This window comes from Panthera pardus, unplaced genomic scaffold (genome assembly GCF_024362965.1).
Source record: "Panthera pardus isolate Hobbes unplaced genomic scaffold, ASM2436296v1 HiC_scaffold_21, whole genome shotgun sequence".
In the NCBI taxonomy this organism is placed as follows: Eukaryota; Metazoa; Chordata; class Mammalia; order Carnivora; family Felidae; genus Panthera; species Panthera pardus.
The window spans coordinates 51,327,971-51,351,359 of record NW_026526777.1 but is presented as its reverse complement, the minus strand read 5'-3'; the positions used below and the strand labels follow the sequence as shown (position 1 = coordinate 51,351,359).

Here is a 23,389-nt window from a genome sequence, read left to right as displayed (position 1 = left end):
TGATGAGTTTTTCCTCCCTTCCGGATTTTTTAAATAATAACTTACATTTTTATCAGGTGCTCAGCCACAGTATAAATAACCCCATTTGAATTGCTGACACACAAATCAATAGGGAAGCCCTTTCCCGGACTGGAGCCCCGGAATGGGAGCCTTCCAGCCACATCCTCTTTCCAGAAGAGAAGGAGTTGACGAAACAGAACAGACAATTTTCTTAAACAAGCCACAGCTAAAGGAAACAGAATGAGCATTCAAGGTTTCTGGTCTCAGGACTTTTCTTTCTTTCATTCTCTAGTCCTCATTCTCACTCAACAATCTCGCCTTCAGCCTCTGTATTAGCAACCGGAATGGTGTCATTTCTACGGGAGGAGGTGCAGAAAGCAGCATGGATGGCTGAGAGTCTGGCCTCATGTTTCTAAAATGAGAGCAGTATGGTATCCCCCAATTCTGTCAGCGATGAGGGGTCTAGCAGCCCCATCCACCCCCCCCCCAAGTCCCCACCATCACTCTCTGCCCTGGAGAGCTTGTAGGAAAGGATATGGTTATTAGAAAAGAACGTCACAATGGCAAATAAAATTTGGTTAGGCTGTGCCTTTAGATATCTGATGAAAGAGGCAACAAGCTTACATCCTCCAACGTGGCTTAAAAGGTCAGACCTAGAGCACCTACGCAGCTGGCCGTTCTCCCCATGGATATCCTGACAGGAGCCCCAAATCCCAATCTCCTTCTTCAGTAGCATCTCCCACTGCACCAGCACAACGATCCAATGATCCTGTGTTCCAGCTACATCCCACCTCTCAGCTACCTCCTGACATGCCCTTTCTCTGACCTCAGCCTTAGCATATGCTGTTCGTTCTCTGGTTAATGGGGTACCCCAAGCAATGCCTCCGCCCCATCCCCTCACCCTCATAATGACTAACAAGACACTATGTTCTGAGGTAGTTACCTGTCTTTGTGACTTCCCCTCCACCCTGACCAGGTTGAGATGTTCTCAGAGACAGGGAGCCACAGCCCTTTCAATTCCAGCCATTAAGGAAATGCCTGTCTCAGAGTGGGTCTTTAGTAATGGCTTGCAGAAACAGAGAATACTGGATGAAAACCCATTCATTCATTCATTTAACCAACTTAGTAAACACAGTGTTCCAGGCTAGGAACCCAACTGTGAATAAGACAAAGTTCTTATTCTCACAGAGTATGCATTCTATTGGAAGGAGACAAACAGCAAGAAAATAATCAAGTATTATGCTGGCTGGTGATAAGCATGATAAATAGAAACAAAATGGTAGAGTGACAGGGAGAGCTATTTTCTTCCTTTATTTTTTAACCTCTCCCTAGTTTCCCTACCTCCCAGCCATTGGCAACCACTTTGCTATTCCCTGTTTCTATGAGTTCAACGTTTTTTGAGTTGGGTTTTTTTTTTTTGTTTTTTTTTGTTTTTTGTTTTTTGTTTTTTTAGATTTCATAAATAAGTGATACTATGCACTATTTGTCTTTCCCTGTCTGGCTTATTTCACTTAGCATAATATCCTCCAGGTTCATCCATGTTGTCACAAATGACAGGATTTTCTTCTTCTTTAAGGCTGAATAATATTCCTGTGTGTGTGTGTGTGTGTGTGTGTGTGTGTGTGTGTGTGTGTATTTCTTCTTTATCCTTTCATCTATCAACAGATGCCTAGGTTGTTTCCATACCTTGGATATTGTGAATAATGCTGCTGTGAACATGAGCGTGTGATTATCTCTTTGAGATACCGATTTAATTTCCTCTGGATATATACCTAGAAGTAGAATTGCTGGCTCATATGGTAATTCTATTTTTAATTCCTTAAGGAACCTCCATACTGTTTTCCATAATGGCTGCACCAAGCTACACTCCCACCAACAGTGCACAGGGCTCCCTTTTCTCCACTCCTCACCAGCACTCGCTGCCTCTTATCTTTCTGATGATAGCCATTATAACAGGTGTGAGGTGATATCTCCTTGTAGTTTCGATTTGCATTTCCCTGATGATGAGTGATGTTGAGCATCTTTTATGTACGTGTTAGCCATCTGTACGTCTTCCTGAGAAAAAATGTCTGTTTAGGTCCTTGGCCCATTTTTAATTGGGTTATTTCTTTTTCTGCTATTGCGCTGTAGGAGTTCCCTGAGTATTTTGGATATTAACCCCGTACTGAATGTATGGTTTGCGATAATTTGATCTTATTCCATAGATTGCCACTTCATGTCGTTGATGGTTTCCTTTGCTCTGCAAAGCTTTTCAGTTTTTTGTAATCCCACTTGTTTGTTTTTGCTTTTGTTGCCTTTGCTTTTGGTGTCAAGGAGGGCTATTTTAGATACAATTATTAGTGCGGGCTTCTCTGTGGAGGCAACATTTAAGGCTACTTGCCTGGTGGACACAGGCTCTAAGTTCTTTTGCTGGTGGGATCTGGTCCCCGCAGTGGCTGTCATGAGTGACTCAGGTTCCCAAGATGGCTGGCTGGCGGAGGCAGGAGAGCCAAGATGATCTGGTACACAGACAGGAAACTTGGCTGGCACAGCATTAAGCATTAATCTACCGAGGGAGTTATTCCAGAACACATTTGAGAACTGAAAGGACTTGAGAACCTGGTGCCAAAGCCTTTAAGGGATACCCCAAGCCCTGTCCAGTTCCCATGAGATGCCGCAGAGTTCATGGAAGATGATTTTTGTCCTCTGGGCATCTGGGCAGAGGATCTTCTCGATCTTTGTGATTTCAATTACCAGCCCAATCACAGCACAACAGAGAGGGCTATAAAATGATTAAACCCAAAGTGTAAGATTCAGGATCTCAAGTCTGTCATTTACCACCTGTGCTATATTGGGCAAGCCACTGAAACTCTGTAGTAATTTTCCCATCTGTAAAATGGGAGTAATGAATAAGAGTCATTGTGTCAACCTTCACAAAGGGTTGTGCAGGCCAAATATATTAATATATCATAGTCCTATGAAATTATGAAGCACAACTACAGTGTAAGAAATTATTGCTACTGGGGAGAGGTAATCAACATTTACTGAATACGTATAAAGTATACTCTAGATGTTACCTTATTAAATTTTCACAAAAATTCCTAAGAGGTGTTATCTTCCTTACATTAGAGTCAAGGAAATAGAGGCTCAGAGAAATTAAGTGCCTTCTCTAAGGGGGCAGAGCTAGGCAGAGCCAGAGTCTAAGCTCAGGTCTACTATCTTCAGAACAGATACCCTTTTGGGGTGCCTGGGGGACTCAGTCAGTTAAGCATCCGACTCTTGGTTTCAGCTCAGGTCATGATCTCAACAGTTTGTGAGATCGAGCCCCATGTCCGCCTCTGTGCTGACAGAGCTGCCCCTCCCTACGCAAGCAATCTCTCTCTCTCCTCTCTCTCATAAACAAGTGAATAAACATTAAAAAAAAAAGAACTGATACCCATGATACCCTTTCTCCCTCACTCTGTGTCTTCCTGCCTATGGATGGTTGGCCCAAGCTCGGGATAGAGTCTCGGCCCTGAATCACCTCACCCAAAGCTGGGATGTGCATTCGCCCCAAGTTCTGGCTCAGCCTCAATGCGAGACCTAAACGCCAGCCTCTAACCAAGCCCACATCGGGGTGCTCAGGCCTCCCCTGTCCCCAGTGCTTCTGTTCCAGAATGAATCTGCCTGTTGGCTCAGTCTGCCACAGGCTCCGGCACATTTCGGGTGTGGGGGAGGCTCTTAAGCATCTCACAGCCCACCCACCCCTTGGGCCAACATTCTTCCACCATGCCCACCTCTGACTACAGAGCAGAGATCTAGCTGGGCGACACCGAGCTGCCCTATGCCCCCGGCCAACACTAGCTGCCTCCCCTGTAACCCTCGGTGGTCCGGGCCACCACTGGTGTTCAGTCTGCATCCCCACAGCTGAACAAGAAGGCTCGACAGGAACAGATCAGACTTTGCTGCATCGGCCTACCGTACTCCCTCCCAGCTGGACCGATCGTTCAAGAATCCATTACAGGAGTTTCATCCTGTACAGTGGCAGCACAGAGCTGAAAGAAGTAGCCCACAAGTGAATGGGTAGTTACAACTGTGGCCCAGATAATCCCCAAAGTGGAGAAACCACAAAGTGAATGAGGCTTTTGTGGATAGATGAGAATTGACACCACCTTCCCCACCTTGTGAGATTGGATGAAGGAAAATGCATTTAAGAAAACTCACTTGCCTTGAAGCTGGATTCTTTTCTCATCCTGAAGGAGTTAGATGAGGCTTTGTTGAAAAAACAGAATGACTCCCCAAAGGAGGGGGAGTAGACGAAGTGACAACACCAAGCCCCCGAGAGAAATAGTGACTGCTTTGGTCTTATTTTTAAACCAACCTTTGTGATTCAGACCAAGCTTGTGAGGACTATGATTCTCCAGTTTTTCGCATCTGTCTCTGGCAGTGGGGAACCCGGGCGGTGTCTGAGTGACGCCCAGCACAGCATGGTAATTAAGTGCACAGAGCTCTTGGGTTCAAATCCTGGCTCAGCCATTTATTGCAGGTCTCTGGGCAAATTAAACCATCTCTCTGTGCCTTAGTTTTTCCATCTGTAAAAGGGGGATAATAATAGTACCTCACTCAAAAAGTGACTGTCCAGATTTAGAAAGTTCCTACGTGTGAAGGACTTAAATCTTTGCCCTGCGGTCGTTTTTATCGTGTAGGTGTTAGCAACTATTAGGCTACTGAAAAATCGACAGGGAGCATTTTTTGGATCCCGCTGGTGATTTATGAACCCAGGAGATCCTGGAAGCAGATCTTGGGTAACCGCTCCCCACAATTCCTACCTCATCACCTGCAAAGTCTGCTCAAGCCAACTGCTGAGTATAACTCTGGGGTAAGACATAAACGTTCAGAAATGAAAAGGCTCTTTCCCTTCCTAGCAGCCTTTCACCATGGGCAAATAATCCCGTTAGCAACATTTGACCTTAAGAACTTAAAAGGAAAAGGGCAAACATTTCAAGGAGCAGGAGTGGGGTCTCCTCCCAGGTTTTCTCCCCTCCGCCCGTGGCAGAGCTGGGATGTCAGGTGGGATCCCTGGCCTGTCAAATGTGGTCTCCACGGGCCCAGAGAGAGAGAGAGAGAGAGAGAGAGAGCACTCCGTTACTGTTCACTGTCTCCTGGGCTCCAGCCACAGAGAAGTGCTGCAGGAGGCTGGGAGGGGACCCCGGTGGAGTCAGAGGGAGGAGGCTGCCAGGGAAGCCATGCAAGGCCCTCTCTGGTGACTTGACTTTTTTTTCCCTCCCAGTCTCCAAGGATGGCTGCCTGAGCCTTTCATTCTCACGAAATTAAGCTGATAAAACACAACTGAAAAGGGGGCGGGGGTGGGGAGGAGCGTATGGCATCCTCTTACTCTGCATTTTAGTAACTCTTGCACGGCCTCAGACCATTTTTAATAAGAGATTGACAGATATCGGTCTCCTCCCCACCCCCACTCAGCACATATCAGGGTCCGGATCAGCAGCACCCTTTCATCTCCTCCAGAATATTCCATTTGGTCCCTCCCTTGGATGGAGGGTGACCCAGGAATGAAACCCATGCTGTTGGCATGATTTGCTGACCTCGTGAGGGTCAAGTGTGGAAAGGCACCCCTAGGAACCCAAAGATACTCCCTGGGGAGCTATACTCCACGTGGGCAGCATGTTTGTCTCTGAGCTTTCCAGGAAGCTAGTCATAGGAACACAGACAGGCCCCACTCCAGGGGCGATGTATTCGGTCAGTCAACCTGCCCCTGAGCGGCTGCCTCGGGCACTCGGGCCCAGGGGCCTGTGCAAGACTGAGGAGAGCTGGTAACGAGATGAAAAGAGGGAAGCGTTCAAGTCACTGCCCGTCTTCCCACTGCACTTGTTGTACAACCAAGTGTCAGCCACCTCCCCTGCCCCCTGGGGAGAATATATGTCAAAGTAGCCGCATGACCCCTGCCGTCTACCCTCAAAGCACACCTTTTCTGCCATAGACACTCCATCAAGAGAGAACCGTATGGGCTGAAGCCCCTCGATGTGCTAAGGGCCATTAGGAGCCTTCATGTAGAAAATGACATCTCATTTAACCCACACAGAAATTCTCAGAGGTAGGAACCTTTGTCCCATTTCATGGGTGAGGAAAGTAAGGCTCAGAGAAGTCAAGTGACTTCCCCAAGGCCACACAGCCAGATTCAAATGCTTGTTTGTCAGGGTTTCACTGAACATTTCTGCCAGCCCAGAGTGGGCAGTGATGCGATGCATGCAAGGCGGGGAAGGGGGGGAGGGGGGCAACGACACGCCAGGTGGGGGGCAGGGCAGCACCGGCTTTGCAGTCTCATCGCTGTATCCCACCTGGAGCTCCGAGGAGCAGAAACCTGGCAGTTTCCGAGGTGGATGAAAAGCCAACCTTCCTCAAATTGTTTTATTTAAAAGCCAGACTCCTGACTGTTTGAAGCCGCTTGATTTTGGCAGTGCTTTTTCCTTTTCTTCTTTTTTTCTCGCTGCTTTTACACAGCCCTCAGAGATAAGGGAAGGCGCAGTTGCTGGGGGCCTCGCTGGCGGGTGCCAGAGGACCTGCCTCTCCCGCCCCGCAGGAGGCCCACACGGGGGCGAGTGGGTGCGCGCACCGCGCTGCCCTCAGCGGGAGAGAGGCAGCGGGCCCCGAACTGCTCTGCACCCGAAGTATAGATACAGATGAAGTCTTTTGCTTTTATAGTGAGTTTCACCGGCATTAAACTTCATTTATATCTCTATAAATATATACGGCTTTGAACGGGAGGCTTTATGGCTAGGTTTATAAGTTCTAGCTCCCTGTGGCACAGGCTAGGTCACCGTGAGGAGACAACCCCTTTATGGACAGCATGGCCTCTGCCCTTTGCGACGTGACCATTTGCAGGGTCCTCATCTAGTATTCGGGGCCCTGCCCCTTCTGCCTGCAGGCGCTCTGCTCTGGGGCCGCCCTCTCCCCATCTGCACGTACCCACCGCCCCCCACCCCCGCCACAGCTGGCCAGGTGGAGGGGCGTGGGGCTGTGGGCCCATTTCCTCTCCGCACCTGTCCTTTTGGTCCGGACTCCACTGCTGACCTGAGTGTAGGCTGGACAGGCTGGCAAAACCCCATTTATTAAGGTATGTGTTTTACAGAAATCCATTTAGATAAACAGACCGTCCACGCAGGTGCAGGCGCTCGGTGGCTACGGGGTTTACGATACTTCACGTGGCAGGCAGCGGCTTCTCTCCCGATACACTCACGGAGATAAATTCAAGGTAATCTATATAAACGCAAGCCTTTGAAATTGCACACCGTCAAAAAATTCAAACAATTACTCTACCCCAGCCAGGAGGTGGCTGTTGGATGTTCTTCTTATGGAAAACAGAATTATAAGGGAAGGGAAAATGTTTCATAAATAAAACTCAGAATGGCAGAAGAATCCGGAGGGAGGGAAAGGCAAGAGAAAAGGAATTCAAATGTTCGTGGTCCCCAGCAGAGTGAGGAATGGGGCTCAAAAATCCAGTGTCTCCTTAAGGCTCAAATTAATTTAATCCAGGACAACTTCCAGGTAATTAATTAATTGGCGAAAGGCATCTTTCAGATATTTATAAATATCAGCCTGCCAAGCTGGTGGTGCTAAAGGACAAGAAAAAATGGCCAACATGTGCTCTTAAAATCAAGGTGATAAAAACAAGGGCCAGCCCAGACCATTAGCACTTGAGGAGAATGTAAAATCCAGGTCAGCCCCGATCATTGTTAGCTTGTTGAAACACAGGTACCCCAGGCTGCACCCAGGCCCCAGACCTCAGGAATTAGCAAGTGGCTCAATCATTCATGCTCTGTGCCAGGTGCTGTCCTGGGCACCATACGTCTGTCCCATTTACTTTTCATAAGAACTCCTTAAAGATGAGATGATGATTTCTATAGGCTTTTTTTAGGGTGGGAGGATGGAAGAGAGGCTTTTGATGAGGAACCTCAGATTAAGACAGGTTAAGTGATGGCCCAAGAGCACAAGGTCAGACGTGGTGGAGCACGAATTTGAAGTCAAGTTTCCTGGTAATAATGCTCAGGACTTGCTTCTCGCAGAACATGTGGCCCAGGTGGAGGGGGAGGGTGTGGCAGGGGGGCGGGATATGGCTAAACTAGAAGCTGCAGACAACAGGGGAAGAACTTGGGCTCCGTTTCAAAAAGATTGGGTTCAAAACCAGTCCTGCCACCGTCTAGCTGTGTGTCCTCAGGCAAGCTATTTAGCCTCTCTGAAGTTAGATTTGTTGCCCTCATCTGCGTGCTCTGTCCGCTATTTCAAGTCAAGTTGTGCAACGACCAGGGTCTCCCTTTCTCCCTGGCTGGAGGAGGTTTGCTTTGCCCACCTTCCCCCTGGGTTATTGTGAGGATTAGATGAGAGAAGGTATGTATGGCATCTGGCACAGAGCCCTTCACACAGTGACCCCCATTTCTTCCCATTGTTGTGAGAATCAAGTGAGCTACTGTATTGCACAGCCTGGTAGAGTGCCTGGACCACTGTGAACACCCCATAAATAGTAATTATTTATTATTATTATTATTATTATTATTATTATTATTATTATTATTAAACTAGGGAAACGAGCATGGGAACTCCTGTATTTAGGTTGAGCTGAACCAACAGCAAGTGAGAAAGGGTTTTATTGAGTTTTGCTATGTGCCTGGTCCTGTGCTGGGCTCTCCCAGCCCTCAGAGAATCAGTAGTCTAGGTGGAGAGGCACCTAGATTTTTACATATAAACATTAGCAATAGGTGGAGAAGCATATGGGAATAGCCCTGTTCTTAACTCATTAAAACTACACTGTATATAAAAAAAAAGATTAGCAATAATGCAAGATGCTTAAGAGGAATCACAATGGAGACATCATTAATTGCCAAATGAATGATAGAAGCAATACAAGAAAGTGGTTAAGGCACAGGCTTTGAACCAGCTCTATCACTTCCTAGCTGTAAAAAGGTGAACAAGTCACCATGCCTCAGTTTCCTCATCTGTAAAATGGGGATAATAGTATACGTCACAGTGTTTTAGCCACTAAATGACACAAAGCATTTGAAGTGTTTATTATTAGTAATAACAGCAAACATTTATTAAGGGTTTTCTCTGTGCCGTGCACTTGGTTGAAGCTCATAGGAAACACTCACTCAATGTTGGCTGGTGTTGTCATTAAGCAATAGAAAGATCCAAGCTGCCAGGGCCCAGAAATGCGAATTTTTAGGTGAAGTAAAATCAAAGACTAAATTCTAGCCCAAAGATGTTGCTAAGCCATTGCGAAACATTAGCCATTCTGGGTTGATACTGTCCTGGGATCAATGGTCTAGGCTTTTCCTTCTTTGTCTCTCTCATACCATACAGTATGATAAAGACACATCCAAATTGGAAGAACCATGAGTTCCTCATGAGTCCTGGTAATAACCTTTTACTGAGTCATAGCTAAAGCATAAGATGCTATTATAAGAGGCAAGTGGAGGTGAGCTTGGCAGTGCCCCGCTCTGAGGGCAGAGGTCCCCTAGAAGATCAGAGCTAAGATCCTTGAGGAAACTGCAATGAGTCTGTTGGCCCATTTGTCGCTGACCCCAGAACTCCTTATCTCATTTTGGAGTCTCACCTTGTAATGCATAAGCTGGGGAGAACCCAGAAATGTGTCCACCAAGGGTGAGGGATATGTCTCTCGCTGTCTCCCGGTATCTTTCTGGGGTAAGATTGGGGCCTTCCGGAGGGGGTATAGAGGAGAGTTTAGGATGCCAGTCTACTTGAACTGCTTCTGTTGTACACTTAACAATGAGGGCTGGAGTACAGGAACCAGACCCAAATGAAAAGGGCGGGGTGAGGGGGGAGTGCACCATCCCCCCCCCCAATCCTCCTTGATTTGCCTCAAAGAAGCCATCTGCGTGGTCCTCATAAGGGAAGAATTTCAACCCCCGTGGGAGTTATGACCGGACAGTCTCCCTTTCTCATTTGGTTGGAGAGTAAATCAGGGGCAACTGGCCAGACTTAAAGAAGCATAAAAGGAAGGAACCCAATGTCCATCGATGGCTGAATGGATAAACAAAATGCGGTACATACACACAATGGAATATGATTCAGCTTTAAAAAGGAATGGAGCCTGACACAAGTTACAACATGAATGGACGCTGAAAACATTATGCTAAGTGTTATAAGCTAGTTACGTAAGGACAAATATGGTATAATTCCACTCATAGGAGGTGCCAAAAGTAGTCCAATTAATGAGGACAGAAAGTCGAGTGGTGGCTGCCAGGGGCTGGGGGTGAGGGGGGTGATGAGTTATTGTATAATGGGTATAGAGTTTCAGTTTGGGAAGATGGAAACATTCCGGAGATGAACAGTGGTGACGGTTGTGCAATAATGTAAATGTACTTGATGCCACTGAAGTGTACATTCAGAAATGGCTAAAATGGTAAGTTTTATGTCATGTATACTTTATCACAAGGAACAAAAAAGGGAAAGAGAAGAGGGTAAGGCTCTTTAAACTCCCTTTGCCAACTGACATACTGGGTACTTGCTGTGTTCTAAATAGATCAATACAGGTCTAGTCCAAAGTCATATTTCAAGGTAAAGATGTAGTGATTCTTATATACAGTTGGAAATAGCTTTAAAAACCTATTCCAATTTCCCCTTCCCACTGAACTTGCTCTTATGATGAAATTCCATTGAGGCAGGGAATCTCATCTGATCTTTTTTTAACACAGCCTATAGTCAACCAGGCAAAGGTGCGTCTTTACACTTCTCCCAAATCGTCTACTGGAATTGGCTTTGTGGAAATTATTCGGATTCTGAATTTCTGCATGAACTTCTACCTACACGTTAAGAAATCCTCACTGTGACTCTCTTCTAACTTGCCATGGCCCAGCGGGTTAGCAACCTACACTTACTTCGCCCTGAGGGATCCTGGCTGGGACAGCCAACTTCGGAAGGACCCTTCCCATAAATGAGCCAGCTAGGTGTATTCTCTGAGGTAGGCAATCCCAGAAAGCAGCAGACCTTGGAAAGAAGGTGCTCAGTTAAGTCTCTCAGTGAAGGAGGGCAGAGTCTATATTTGCCCACTGTGCATGTAAACTGCTCTACCACCTACTTAGACAAATTTTGAGGCCCACTGGAGACTCTGATTTACTGGTTGATCTGCCAGAAACTCTGATCTGTTAGTTGAGGACCTCATACTCAAAGTGTGCACAAAATGCCTCATCTCTGTCCAACATTCCCTGAACATAGAGCTTCTACAGATACAGAGTAGGAGAAAACTAGACAGGCAAGGTGTCAAGACTAATTACATAGGGTGTGTGTGTGTGTGTGTGTGTGTGTGTGTGTATTTTTTCCCTACCAAAGTCATCAAAATCTTATAACTTCATTGCTTCTTCATGGCAAAAATAGATGAGAGTCTCTTCATCCTGGCCTATAACCACGGATGGAAGTAGGATGGGCATCCCTGGATGAAGCTAGGAGGATATCGTGGTACATGAGTCACCCCAGTATCTTCTGGTTCTAAAGCCACTCTTAAATAAGGAGAAATAGCAACCTTCTCAGCCAAGACCTTTGTGGATGGAGCTGAATTTCATGGCGTAAGCACTATGACAGTGAATTTCTCTCCATTTCCCTAGTGAGCTCACACAGGTACTCTTTCCTCACCTCACCCCCATCCCCTGGGGGTGCCAAATGGGATGACTCATGACCAGCCACCTGAATGCTAAATTCCAAGTTTTTAATAGAGATTTCAATATCATCTCCATGCACTGTACCATCAAATAAGTGAGGTCAGCTCTGAGGGAGGGACCTGCAGAGGATTCGAGGGTTCCTATTTGGACTTGATTGTGGCTTGCGCACACACACACACACACACACACTCACACACACACTCACACACACACTCACACACTGGAAATGACCACTTGACTTCCTAAAACCACAACTATAAACTTGGATGAAGAATGCACCCCTCTCCCCACTCTCTCAGCCACCTACCCAGTAACAACAGACTCAAACCTCTGAAATGTTCTTGTAAAACTCTACTATAATCCACATGACACATCTATTAAATATCACATTAAGCAATGTATTTCCACAGCAAAAAGTAGCAGTGAAAGTCATGGTGAAAGAAGTCAGAAAGTGATGGGGCTGGGGGATGGAAAGATTGATCAGAAAGAAGCACAAGAGAAAGCTTGCATATCTTGTTTGGGGTAGTGGCTAAATGGATGTATTCAATTGTCAAAACTAATATGAATACTTAAGATCAGCACATCTTATTATATGCAAGCTATACCTGAACTAAAAAAATACGTATCAGTGGCACTCTCCAGGTAAAAGATAGCAACATACAGTTGTGGAAAATAGGGCAGGATGCCAACCTTTTCTTTCCCTTCACCTTTCTTGATATCTTCTATCTCCCCCAGATCTCAGGGGCAAACCAGCAGAGTCTCCCCTGCTCCACGAATGAGGGCTGAATATGAGAATGCAGCAGCTTTTTCCCCCAAATGCTGGCCAGATGTGAGGGCTGCGGCTGCCAGGGGAGCAGAGGTTTTGTATGTGCGGTGGACTTGTGTCCAGTCACCTACTCTCTTAGAGTTTCTGTAGGTGCTCAGAACCCATCCCTCTCCTGTTCTCTAGTCATCCTCCCCACATTGCGAGCCACAGAGGACTCAGTGTAGCTGCTCCCAGAGAAGGCTGAGGGAAAATGATCAGACATCTGAAACCAAAACATCCATGACAATGTGCCCTGGAAGGGTCCCTTTAACTGGGATTTCTGGGGCAACGTGAGTGTGGCAATCAGTTGCATGACCTCAGTCCAGCCTAGGGGCCACCAGCCTGGAATTCTCTTTCTACAGTAAGTCCAGGGAGCTCTTCACCTGGCTCCTGGCCATCTTCTTGGCTGAGAACCTAAGTACAGAAACACCTTGGGACTCCTGGCTGATTCTCATTCTTCACCAGGGAGAAGCCACTGCTCCACACGGAGTTCACTAAAAGGTCTCAGCTGCAAATCTGTCCACTGGAGAGCAATACATCCCTGCTCTCCCTCACATGAGCATTTCTGCATTTCTCAGGTGATGAAATACTAGGAGACCAGAATTTCTAGTTCCGCTTTTGCTATCCTCTAGCCTAGCACTTTAACTGCCTATGTTTCCCCATTTATTAAATGGGCCCAGTAATGACACTGAGCACTTCTTTCAGAGAGAATTTAAGGGCATTAATGACATAATGACCACTAAGTATGGTGACTTCAGTAATAAATGGTGGCTTTGGATAGGGTCCACTGCAAGGGCATGAATTTCTTTTAAACCTTCAGAGATATGTCATGTAGAAATCTATCCACTTTCTTGTTCAAACTGGAAGATTTCAAGGTTGGCAGGAGTTGGGAGAGTTGAAATATCAATGAGTCAGTGTTGGTTTCTGATGCTTTGCTTTATCTATTTCAATCTCTTTTCCCTACCATTAAAACCTCTGACTTCACTATTTTTCTCACTGCCTTCCACTTCCTACCAATCTAGGGAGATGCTGGGGTTTCTGGATTCAATGGCAAGCATAGTAAAAAACAAAACAAAACAAAACAAAACAAAACAGTGGTGCCATTTTACTCGGGACTATGTCTCTCGCCCAGAAGATTCACCAGCCAGAGGCAGAGAGTATTTTCTTTGGTTTGGAGGAGGGGCCCAGAATGCTGAATTAAAAGCAAAACACAGAGTCACCACCCTAGAGTTCACTGGGTGTTGGGAGGAGTGAAACCACCCCCCCCCCCACTGACTCTCTCATCTTGAAGAAAGTGACCAAAAGGTTAGATAATTAAAGGACAGTTCAAGACAAGGTTTGCTCTTACTAGAGCCACATCTCTTTAAAATTCCCCTTGGGATGCTGGTTTCATGGAGACATAGATGGCTGAAAGAACTCCCCAACACCACTTGTTGGATGGCCCCACCCAAGCAGCTGTGGGTAAGACTGAAGGACAGCGGATGCAGACAGATAGTGTCACCAAGGCAAAACCAAGGCAGATGCAGGGACTTGATTGAACATATTTCTGAGGGACAGGAAGTGGAAGAGACAGAGCAGTACCTTCCCCCCAAAACAGTAGCAGTGAAGTTAAAGTAATGATGAGCCCATTTGTGGAACCTCTCAGTACTGGAGGACATAGCACTACTTCAAGCCTATTTACATCAGGACAGGTCTACCTTCACTTCTGCTTCCCCAGACATAAGGAGACAAACCTTTCTCCTGAGCAATCTTTCACTGGCAGAAAACAGGACAGAACAGACTTTGTCCTCTTTCCAACCACACATAGTCAAAGATGACCAAAAAAAAAAAAAAAAAAAGTGGAGAGTACATCCTGCCTCCTTGTAAGTGTAGTATAATCCACACTGGCCAACCTCTGTAAAGCTCAAGACACTGACGCTTGCCTACCACCATGAAGTCAGGGGGATCCCAGCCCCCAAAACCACCCCAACCTGATGCTCACCTGTTGCACCTGCCCACTTGCCATGGATTCACACCAGGAGAGAAAGTAAAAGGTCAGAGTGGGCTCTCTCCTCAGCAACAGCCCGGAGATCCTAGGGAAACTGACATTTAAAATGCCACCTCTTCCAAGCTCTCACAGAGGAGCATAACTTTTAACTCTACCCCCGCTCTTAACCCCCTCAGGCTTCCTTTGCAACACTTTCCCTCTGTAGTTTGTCTGGAAAGAGTTAAAGAAGGTGCATGGCTAATTCCCCAAACCCTCCCTCTTATCTACATAGAAAAAGAGCAGCCCTACACGGAGACGCGCAGAAACCCACTGGCAATTTAGCTCAGACCTCACCTATCTTATGCAACAGCACACACACACACACACACACACACACGCACACACACACGCACACACACACACCCGAAGGCCAGAGTCCACATCCCCCTTTAATTCAGTAGACACAGTTTTGTGCCTTTCTTTTCCCTACGCAGAACCCGGCTCGACTGGCAGCAGAGAGATAGATGTAACCTTAGTGCCAAGCTCCTTGCAGGAACACAGAGACACACAGGAACCAAAATGCATCTCATAGCTCTCCGTGGTGCTGAAATCACGCTAGCAAGGAAATCGAAGGAGCAAGTGAGCTGGACTTACCCGGCTGAGGGTGGGCGGCAGGGGAGCGAGAGGAGCTTCCTGCGAAGAGAATTCTTGTCTGTGCGAGCTGGAACCAGCTGATGCGCTCACCTAGAGAACCCACCTCTCTCCCTTTTCTTCCCTTCCTCCTTTTCTGGGAGGAAGAGAGGAGGCTCCACGAAAGAAATGAAACCCAGGCTGACAGGGCTAGAGTGGAGGGAGAAAGCGGAGGCAACAAAAATAAGATTAAAAAGTCAGGTGGCTTTACTCCACTGGTGGTAATTCCTTGGGTCAGGGGGGACCCCTCTTCTCTCGCTCTCTGTGTCTGTGCCTTTCTTGGTCTCTGCGTGTTGAGCCAACAGCCTTAGCACAGTAGGTTCCTGCCTCTGACGTGAGAGACAAGGAAGCCTGGGACTGCTTTGCTGTCTCTCTCTCACGCGCTCTCTCTTTTCCCCTCTTGCTGAAATTTCAGCAGCATGATATATTTTTTTTAAGCCTTCGTTTTTTCCATCCCCCTACAAGCAGCCCCCTAGTGGACAGAAAAGAAAAACATCTTGAGTCCTTTTGAACAGTCCAGATTCAGAAACAGGAGCAATCTCGTACTCACAAACTCTTGGGAGCTGCTTCTGCACAGATAGGGTCCTGTATAGCCAGAGACTTCCTTCTGGCCAACCCAGACGGGAAGAGAGAGGGAGGCAGAGGAAGAGGGAGAAGACAGAAGCTTTTGCAGATTCTTTGTCCACAATTGCAGAAGTAAAGGGTGGAATGGGGTGGGGGAAAGTGGTTGGGGAGAGAATGTTTTGAAAGATGAGTTGGGGGGCAGGGGTTCTCAAATGCTTTAAGGTCTAACTCAGCAGAAAGTCACCCTTTGAAGAGTCAGAGTCTGCAGCCAGGTGAGCTGTGTCTATACTTAGGACAACCCAGAATTTGACAGCTTAAAGAGGCAGGGAATATAGGCAACCAAGCAGAAGGTATCTAGTCACCACCTCATCTAATACCCTCATATGGCTTTTTTGAAAGCTGGTGAAAGAAATATATGGGAAGCTGCAGCCTGAGAGCATTTCAGAGATGGAGAGAGAAGCGACCTCTTTGAGCATCCATGGAGAACTGCAGCAGAGAAGAGCCATCAAGGGGTCACTTCTCACAGGCTCCTAAGGGATGTCTTATACTCTTTTTTGAACGTATAGTCTCACGACCTCCTGGAAAGAGTCCTGGTACTTACATCTACAAAGTTGAGCTCTGGTTTCAGACTGCCACTCGCTTACTGGACATTTTGCTTCTTATGGCTCAATTTCACTGTTTGTAAAATGTGGGTAATGCTGCCCCCTCCCTACTGAATAGAAATGCTGAGGGACTGGAATGGTATAGAGACATAGAACTGTAGAATTGGCAGGGAATTTAAAGATAATCATAGCAAAAACACTTTACTTATGTTTATTCCTAGCAAATAATAATAGCTAGCATTTATAGAATATTTCACAGGTACTGTTACAAGCCCTCACATGCATTAGCTCATTTAATATATATAATTAGCATGTAGATGCTACTATTGCCATTTTATAGACCAGAAAACTGAGGCACAGAGGAAAATAATGATTTGCCCAAGATCACACAGTGAATAACAGAGGTGGGGCTAAAATACAGACCATCTGACCCTGGAGCTTATGTTATTAACCTCTATCTACAATAAATGTACACTTCGGAAGTGACAGCATCTGAAATTAATAGAAGAAAGAAGCACAGCTACCATTATTTTTGTTTATGATAAAGTGTCTAGATTGGTGTAATAAATTTATATGCGGCTGAGTTTTTAAAATAAATTATTTACAACTACGGGTGCCAAACAAACTGTGGAAATTGCTATACTGATGAGAATTCTCTAAGAAAACTAATCCTCTTGGTGATTTGGGTAGTTTCACATACACAAAACTGGCTGTAAATCTCATGAAGTTGGAAACCACTGGGCTTTAAAATCAGTTCAGAAGACACATCACTCGATTTCTGTACCAAAAACAGATTGTTGCCTAGTGCCTAACACAGTACTGGGATGGAGCTGGCAATTTGATGATCTGAATTGTTGCAAAGCATTCAGCTAATAAGCATGCAGTGAGCTGTTGACATTTTCTTCAGACTTTCAGAATTGTGAATTCCTTACCTAACGTGGCTTACTTCTTCCTCACTTTCTTTGGATCAAAAGTGAATGTAGCAGCACAAAGATGGGATGTGAGTGTTAACAAATGATGGTCCTAATGGATTTTCCAGCTCCTCAAAGTGGGAGAGGGGCAAGGAAGACCACTCAGTTCATGATTTGTACATGCTGAGACATGGTCAAATGCAATGTAACAAATGAGCACATAGAGAAAATAGCCAACCTGATCTTTGAGGACAAGGGTGCCTCCTGAGAAGTGGGGCATCTAAGCTGAAGCCTGAAGAATGAGAATTTATCTCAGCAAAGAGTGGGGAAGAGAGTTAAACAGAAGGCACAGCATGTGCCTTTCAAGGTAAACATTACCCTTCTATTTATAAATGGGAAAACTGAGGCTCGAAAGTTAAGTGGCTTGATCAAGGTCACACATCTAGTTAAGTGTAGAGCCCAAATTAAATGCACATCTATTTGACTCTAAAGTCATCCTCTTTATGAAGCACCACATTGTCTCCTCTCATCCTTGGGAAGTGCACACAGGATTTCATAAGGTGATTCAATAAAAGGTATACAGTAACTGAGTACTGACGTGATATCTACACAAAGCTGGAAGTGTGATCTGTTAGATGAGAAGGCCACAAGAAGGCAGTAGTCAGTACAAAAAAAAAGGAGAAACTCAGAATGGCAGAATTGTTTTAGGTGAATGTGTAATTACTCAGTGTACTGAGATGTAGGAATATTTCAGAAGTGCAAAGACATTAGAGACTCCTATTTGAAAGAGGGAACGAATACAGAAAGGGCTAAAAGGAAGATTCAGATTAAGTGCTGTGGGAGCCCAGAGAAGAGTGGCTTTTCCTCTGGACCTTAAATAATGGGGGCTCAGGAAACTAGCCAAATTATGCACTCCATGGCACTCAGGAAGTTCATACATAGAAAAAAGAAGATCCAAGTTGTCATGAAAAATAGTGGGACACAGGAAGAAGAGTCAAAGATCACTGTAGGCAGAAGGGTGTCAAACTTGGAAAATGGGCAGCTTTGGGAGGATGAAGGGGAAGTGAGGTTGATAGATGAATTTGGTTTTGGACATATCCGACTGGGATCATAAAGGTGTCTAAATAGTGGTCAGAGTGTGTCTTTGGAGCTCAGATTAGAGACTTGTGGTTGGTGATATAGATCTGGAGACATTTGCATGGACCTGATAGTTGCTGGATGGAGGCCATCAATGGGGGACAAAACTAGGAAGAGTAAAGAAAGAATCCTAAATCTATTTCATTGGTTCCTGGATCAAGTTTTATACTTCCTTAGTCCTTGTGGTTAAAGTGCTTGGTATCCAGTAGATATCCACAAAATACTTGTTGATTGGCTCATAACAGCTCAAATCATGTGTTAGTTGAAGATAATATCAGGAATGAGATCAGTTGTTCGTTCCTTAGCTTCCAATCTATGCTGAGAGAGAAGGCCCCTCTGTCACAGCCTCCTCCCTGGAAGCTGCTAATCATTGGCCCTGGTTTTAATTTTTTACCTAGCACCCCAGCCCCCAGGTCCTTCTCTGGATTAGTATTAACTCTCCATCCATGTTTCTAGACCAAATTAAGCCTATCCTCAAGCACTGAGCTGTCTCCAGAGAATCAGGTGGTTAAGCACCATGCTGTAATTTCCCAAAGAAAAACTACACCATGGTCAGCCCATAGAATTCACCCTTCCAGAACTTGAGGTTTGGATATGGGGACTTAGGAAGTGCAGCTGTGGCTTTTTGACAGAAAAGGGAAGGGAATCTAGTATTCTTCTTTGGGACTTGACAAGTCCAGAATAGCCATGGGGAGTCCTCTCTTCCCAACCAAGGCCAACATGTATGCAGTGAGCAAAGAAAGGAAAGAAGTTTAGTGTAAACACCAATAAGATGTGTGATGGACTTGGGGCTCTGTCCAAGGAGGAGAGAGAGAGAAGAGGAGCAATGTGAAAGATCTAGATTCTTAATCACCACCCCTGAAGCCCATCTAATCCAGGTAACTTGTCCTGAGCAAGTCTTCCTATTTCCCAACCCATCCATTTTACATAATTTCTGAACCTGCCCTCTCTCCTTTCCCAAAGTCTGTTTCCGTGGCCACCCAGTTATGTAGAATTATACATTATTGCCCATTCCTCCTTCAGGAAGTATCTGACAAGACCAAGGGGGTTCTTCTAAGATCCACTAAGCCTGCTAGGTTGAGGAAGAGAGTAGAGTGCACAGAATAAAGGTTCTTCCAGTTAAGAGACACTATTTGGGAAGAAAATGGCCTCTTTTATCTTTCTCACCCCCAATTTTTTCCCCATAGCAAAGGTGAGGACATTGGGCACTTCATGTTGTCTTATTGTGACTCTACCCTCCCCTGGGCAGAAAAGCCCGACTATGAGCTATGTATCCTCATACATAATTTTAAAAGACCATTCATTGCCACATTCTATAGGTAGAGGGTCCAAGAGTGACAATCTGTAAGTAGGGGGTACAGGAATGTTAGGCACAGCAGCCCTGGAAATAACTGGCTCCCCTGAAGCAAAGCAACTCAACCCAGTCAGAAAGTCCCAACACTGGAGAAGGGAGGACAAGAGTATTTGGAAAATGTCCCACAGACTCCCATGGAGCCTTGTGCCCCCTCCTATAGCACAGCCCCTGACCATAGGGAGTTTACAAATCAGGAAACAAATATTCAGACCATCCTGAAGAAACTGCCTTGGGGACTGACTTCCAGACCTCTAAAGTGGGGATCTGGAGTTGGTGTTGCTTCTAGGGCCCATGAAGGAAGGAAAGAGAAGACAGAAGCATTTGCCAACAGAGTTTCCTGATAATGAAGACTTCTTAAAACTGGTACAACTCAGGAAGGATGGCCACTTCTTAGGACATTGTAGGGAGATCCAAACATCAGTTGGGTGGTTGGAGTTAATAACTTGTCCATTCCATTCCCTTCCAGCTCAAATAATGTAGGATTGTATTGACCTAATGGCTGAGGGATTTGTTTACAAAGGGTGCGTTCAAGATTTGGGCTTCATTTTCTAGAAGGTAGAGAAAGGAATTCTTAAAGATGACCATGAAGGTAATGTAGCTCCAAAGCTTACCCTCACAAGGAGATAGAGAAGTCCCTGTCTTCTTAAAGCCAGGGCTGGGCTTGGGCTCAGTCCCAGCCTGACTCAGCAGACTCTGGTGACCTCATTGCACGATGGGGGTGATGTCTGGAAAGAGTCCTGGAGTGCTGGCTGACTGCCATATAGACAAGAAGGCTAGAGTTTCAGCCAGGCACTGGTTGGGGGAAGGAGCATTAAGAAGTGGCCCCAAGAAGTTTTTTAGAGCACTGATGGATAGGAGCCTATAAAAAGAGCAAGGAGGGCTTGCCTGATCTGGGGAGAAAAGTGGGGCAGTTCCCACTGAAGACTAGGATCTGCTTAATGTATCAATGGATTAAGTGGGAAGGGACCCCTGCTCCAAATCTTTCTCCCACTGTGTGCCATAAGATGGCAGGTACCGTTACGGTAGACTGTAGCATTTATTACTTTGCCCCTTCTCAACCTCATTCTTTCTTTTTTTTTCTGGAACCAGAACCTGCCCATCCTCCAACCCAGGCACTAACCTGAACACCTGACCTAGACCTGGCCAACCCAAGTTCCATATCTAGACACAGTGATGGGTACAGGGCTGGGCACATGGGCTAATTGGCAGGGCCAATCAGAATCTTACTTCGAAAGGGAAAAAGAAATACTCTTTTTCTAATGGGGTTGTCAAAGAGGGATCACATAAGCCTGGCATTGACCATAGCCATCTTCCTTGACCCTATGGAGGAATCCCATCCACAGTTAAAAACCATGATGCCAACATCCAGCAGGAAACAACCAAAGAGGGTGAGGGAGGGGGGGAAGGGAGCCCAGATAATGTCATTTGAGGTCTTAGATCCAGCCAGCCCTGAATCTTCCAGTTAGGTGAGCTGATAAATTCTCCTTTTGCTTAAGCTAATTTGTATTGGGTTTTTGTCAAGCTGGCTTAACTTTTGAATCCTCTAAGACTCCCAGGACAATTTAAATTCCTCTTAGGGGTATACCTTTATCTGGGGCAAGAACATATAACTGGGAACCTAAGAAGAGATAGCTACCTAGAACATAAGAACAGGAACAGGATGTGGGATGGTTGAAGATGTCATTGGTGCTCGTTGAGGAAAGATAAACATTTCCTTCTTCATTGGTCTGCTAAGGACAGGTCTGATGTCCAAGTTCTTTTCTTGAAGAGTGCAGAAAGAAGGCCAGTGAAATGACAAGGCAGCCATTACTGCATCAGTGCAGAAAATTCTGGAAATTGGGATGCATGGAGTGGGTCTATCCCAGAGCACACATTTGTTCCAAAGCCTATGTGGTTACATGTGCTTTTCCAGTTGGAGAGACTCTGTGCCCAAACCTGTTACCTGGGGCATCAGAGGACTCTGCTGCCCTGCTTGTGACATACCCACTTGGGTAAGGGTGACAAGACCAGGGACCATGTCCATCCTTGACAAACCTGCTCTTCTCCTCACCCCCAAACCCCTTGCATATCCAGCAATACCTCCCAAACACCTCCTACTTCCTTGGCTCTTCTCTGGGCACAGCTGGCTCAGAGGGCTCTGAGCAGAGTCCTATTCTGGGAAGCTGCAGCCCCGAGCTGTGTGAGCATGCTTGCACTATCTCACTCTGAGGCAGGCACCTGCCCCTCCCCTGCCGGTGCCTCTGCTTTGGCATATAGGTGGCCTGACCAGCTGCAGCTTGCCTGGGGAGGGAAGGCTGCCCGAGTGATGGAATGCTAGCCAGGGAGGGATGCGGCTGGGCCCCTGGCTCCCCAGCCTGCCTGCCAGCCAGTGGGAATCGTTATCTACACCGGAGAGCGAGCCAGGCTTCCCACACTAAATTAGCAAGAGCAGAGCAGATGTCTCCCTTCAGTGCAGCAAAGGATTAGACGGGATAGAGCTCGTGTCTTTCCCCTTTCCTACAGTCAAGGGCAAGCATGGGGCCCTGGGGTAGGTGTCCTTCCCTAGAGTTCAGGGACCACATCATGGGTGGACAGCCTGGGGTCAAAACCAGCCCGCCACCCACCACCCCTTGCCTGGGGCATGGGTTTCCTTCCTCACAAATTCCTCACTCTCATTTCATCTTGAGCCCCAGTATTCATTTCCTTTGGTCTCTGAATAGGAAAATGGAGGCCTTATTTTAGGTCTTCTCTTCTTCTGAGTTGGCCATATTAGAAACTTCAAACCCTCCCCCTATTTCCTCCCTGAGCCCTCTCTCCTGTGGGAGAGCTCTAGTCCAAGAGGTGAGGTCTCCTTCCTTCTCCAGGAGCTCCCCCCCTGCTGCTTTGCACCCTCCTTCCTTATCAGCAGCACAGAGGGTGGAGGGGTGCTGGGCCGGGGACCATTCCAGCTTGTCACCCTCCAGTGACCCTCCATCGTCCTCTATTTCTCAGCCTGACTCTGCAGCAGCTGAAACCCTCCCACCCCTGCTGGCCTAGCTCACACCTCCCTCTCCTCAGCCCTTACTTTCACTGCAGGAAGTAGAGAGGCAGAGTGGAAACTTGTTCCCACTCCAGCCTGCCCGGATTTGAATCCTCACCCAGTCAATTTGAACAAGGCACCTTTCTCTTTGGTTTTCATATATGTAAAGTGGGAATAATAATTATACGTTCATCATAGGGTGGCTTGTGCAGGTTGTGTGAGTTCATTCATGGAAAACACTAGAAAAGCACCTGCTAGCTATTATTCCATCCATGCTAGCTATTATTCAGTGAACGTTTTTGAACACACATATTTTTTTAAGAGTCCTTCTTGCTTTTAGCTTTGGCTGGTCCTGGCTTTATGAGTAAATGTGCTTTCTGGGTTCAGCACCTGCCCCCTTGGCTCCTGCTTCACTGAAAGTTGACAGGACACTATGACTTTGGCTCTGTGGACCTCATCAGGTTCTGCCTCCAGAGGCCTCTGTGGCCTGAAGGAGGCAAGAGCCTAGGCCTGGGGCGGATCAGACCTGGTTCGAACTTCTGCTAAACGACTCAGGAAGCACACAGCCCCCGGCTGTTCCCTTATACCTCCACATCTCAATTCCCTTATCAAAAAACAAAAGCAGGGGGGCATAATAATGACTCCCTGTCCATGGTGCTGTATTGATCAAATGAAATGATGGATGGAAAACATGGTAGAAACTCAGCAACTGTCTGT

The 23,389-nt window shown here is 46.4% G+C and overlaps 1 protein-coding gene across 1 annotated transcript in view; it reads right to left on the bottom strand.

Annotated features, from left to right (window-relative positions):
- TNR (tenascin R) overlaps positions 1-15,515 on the bottom strand; it is a 413,085-nt gene extending 397,570 nt beyond the window's left edge. Inside the window, exon 1 of the mRNA XM_019425567.2 lies at positions 15,071-15,515. The gene's annotated coding sequence lies outside the window, so the exon portion shown is untranslated. The remainder of the gene's footprint in view (positions 1-15,070) is intronic.
- Positions 15,516-23,389: the final 7,874 nt, after the last annotated feature.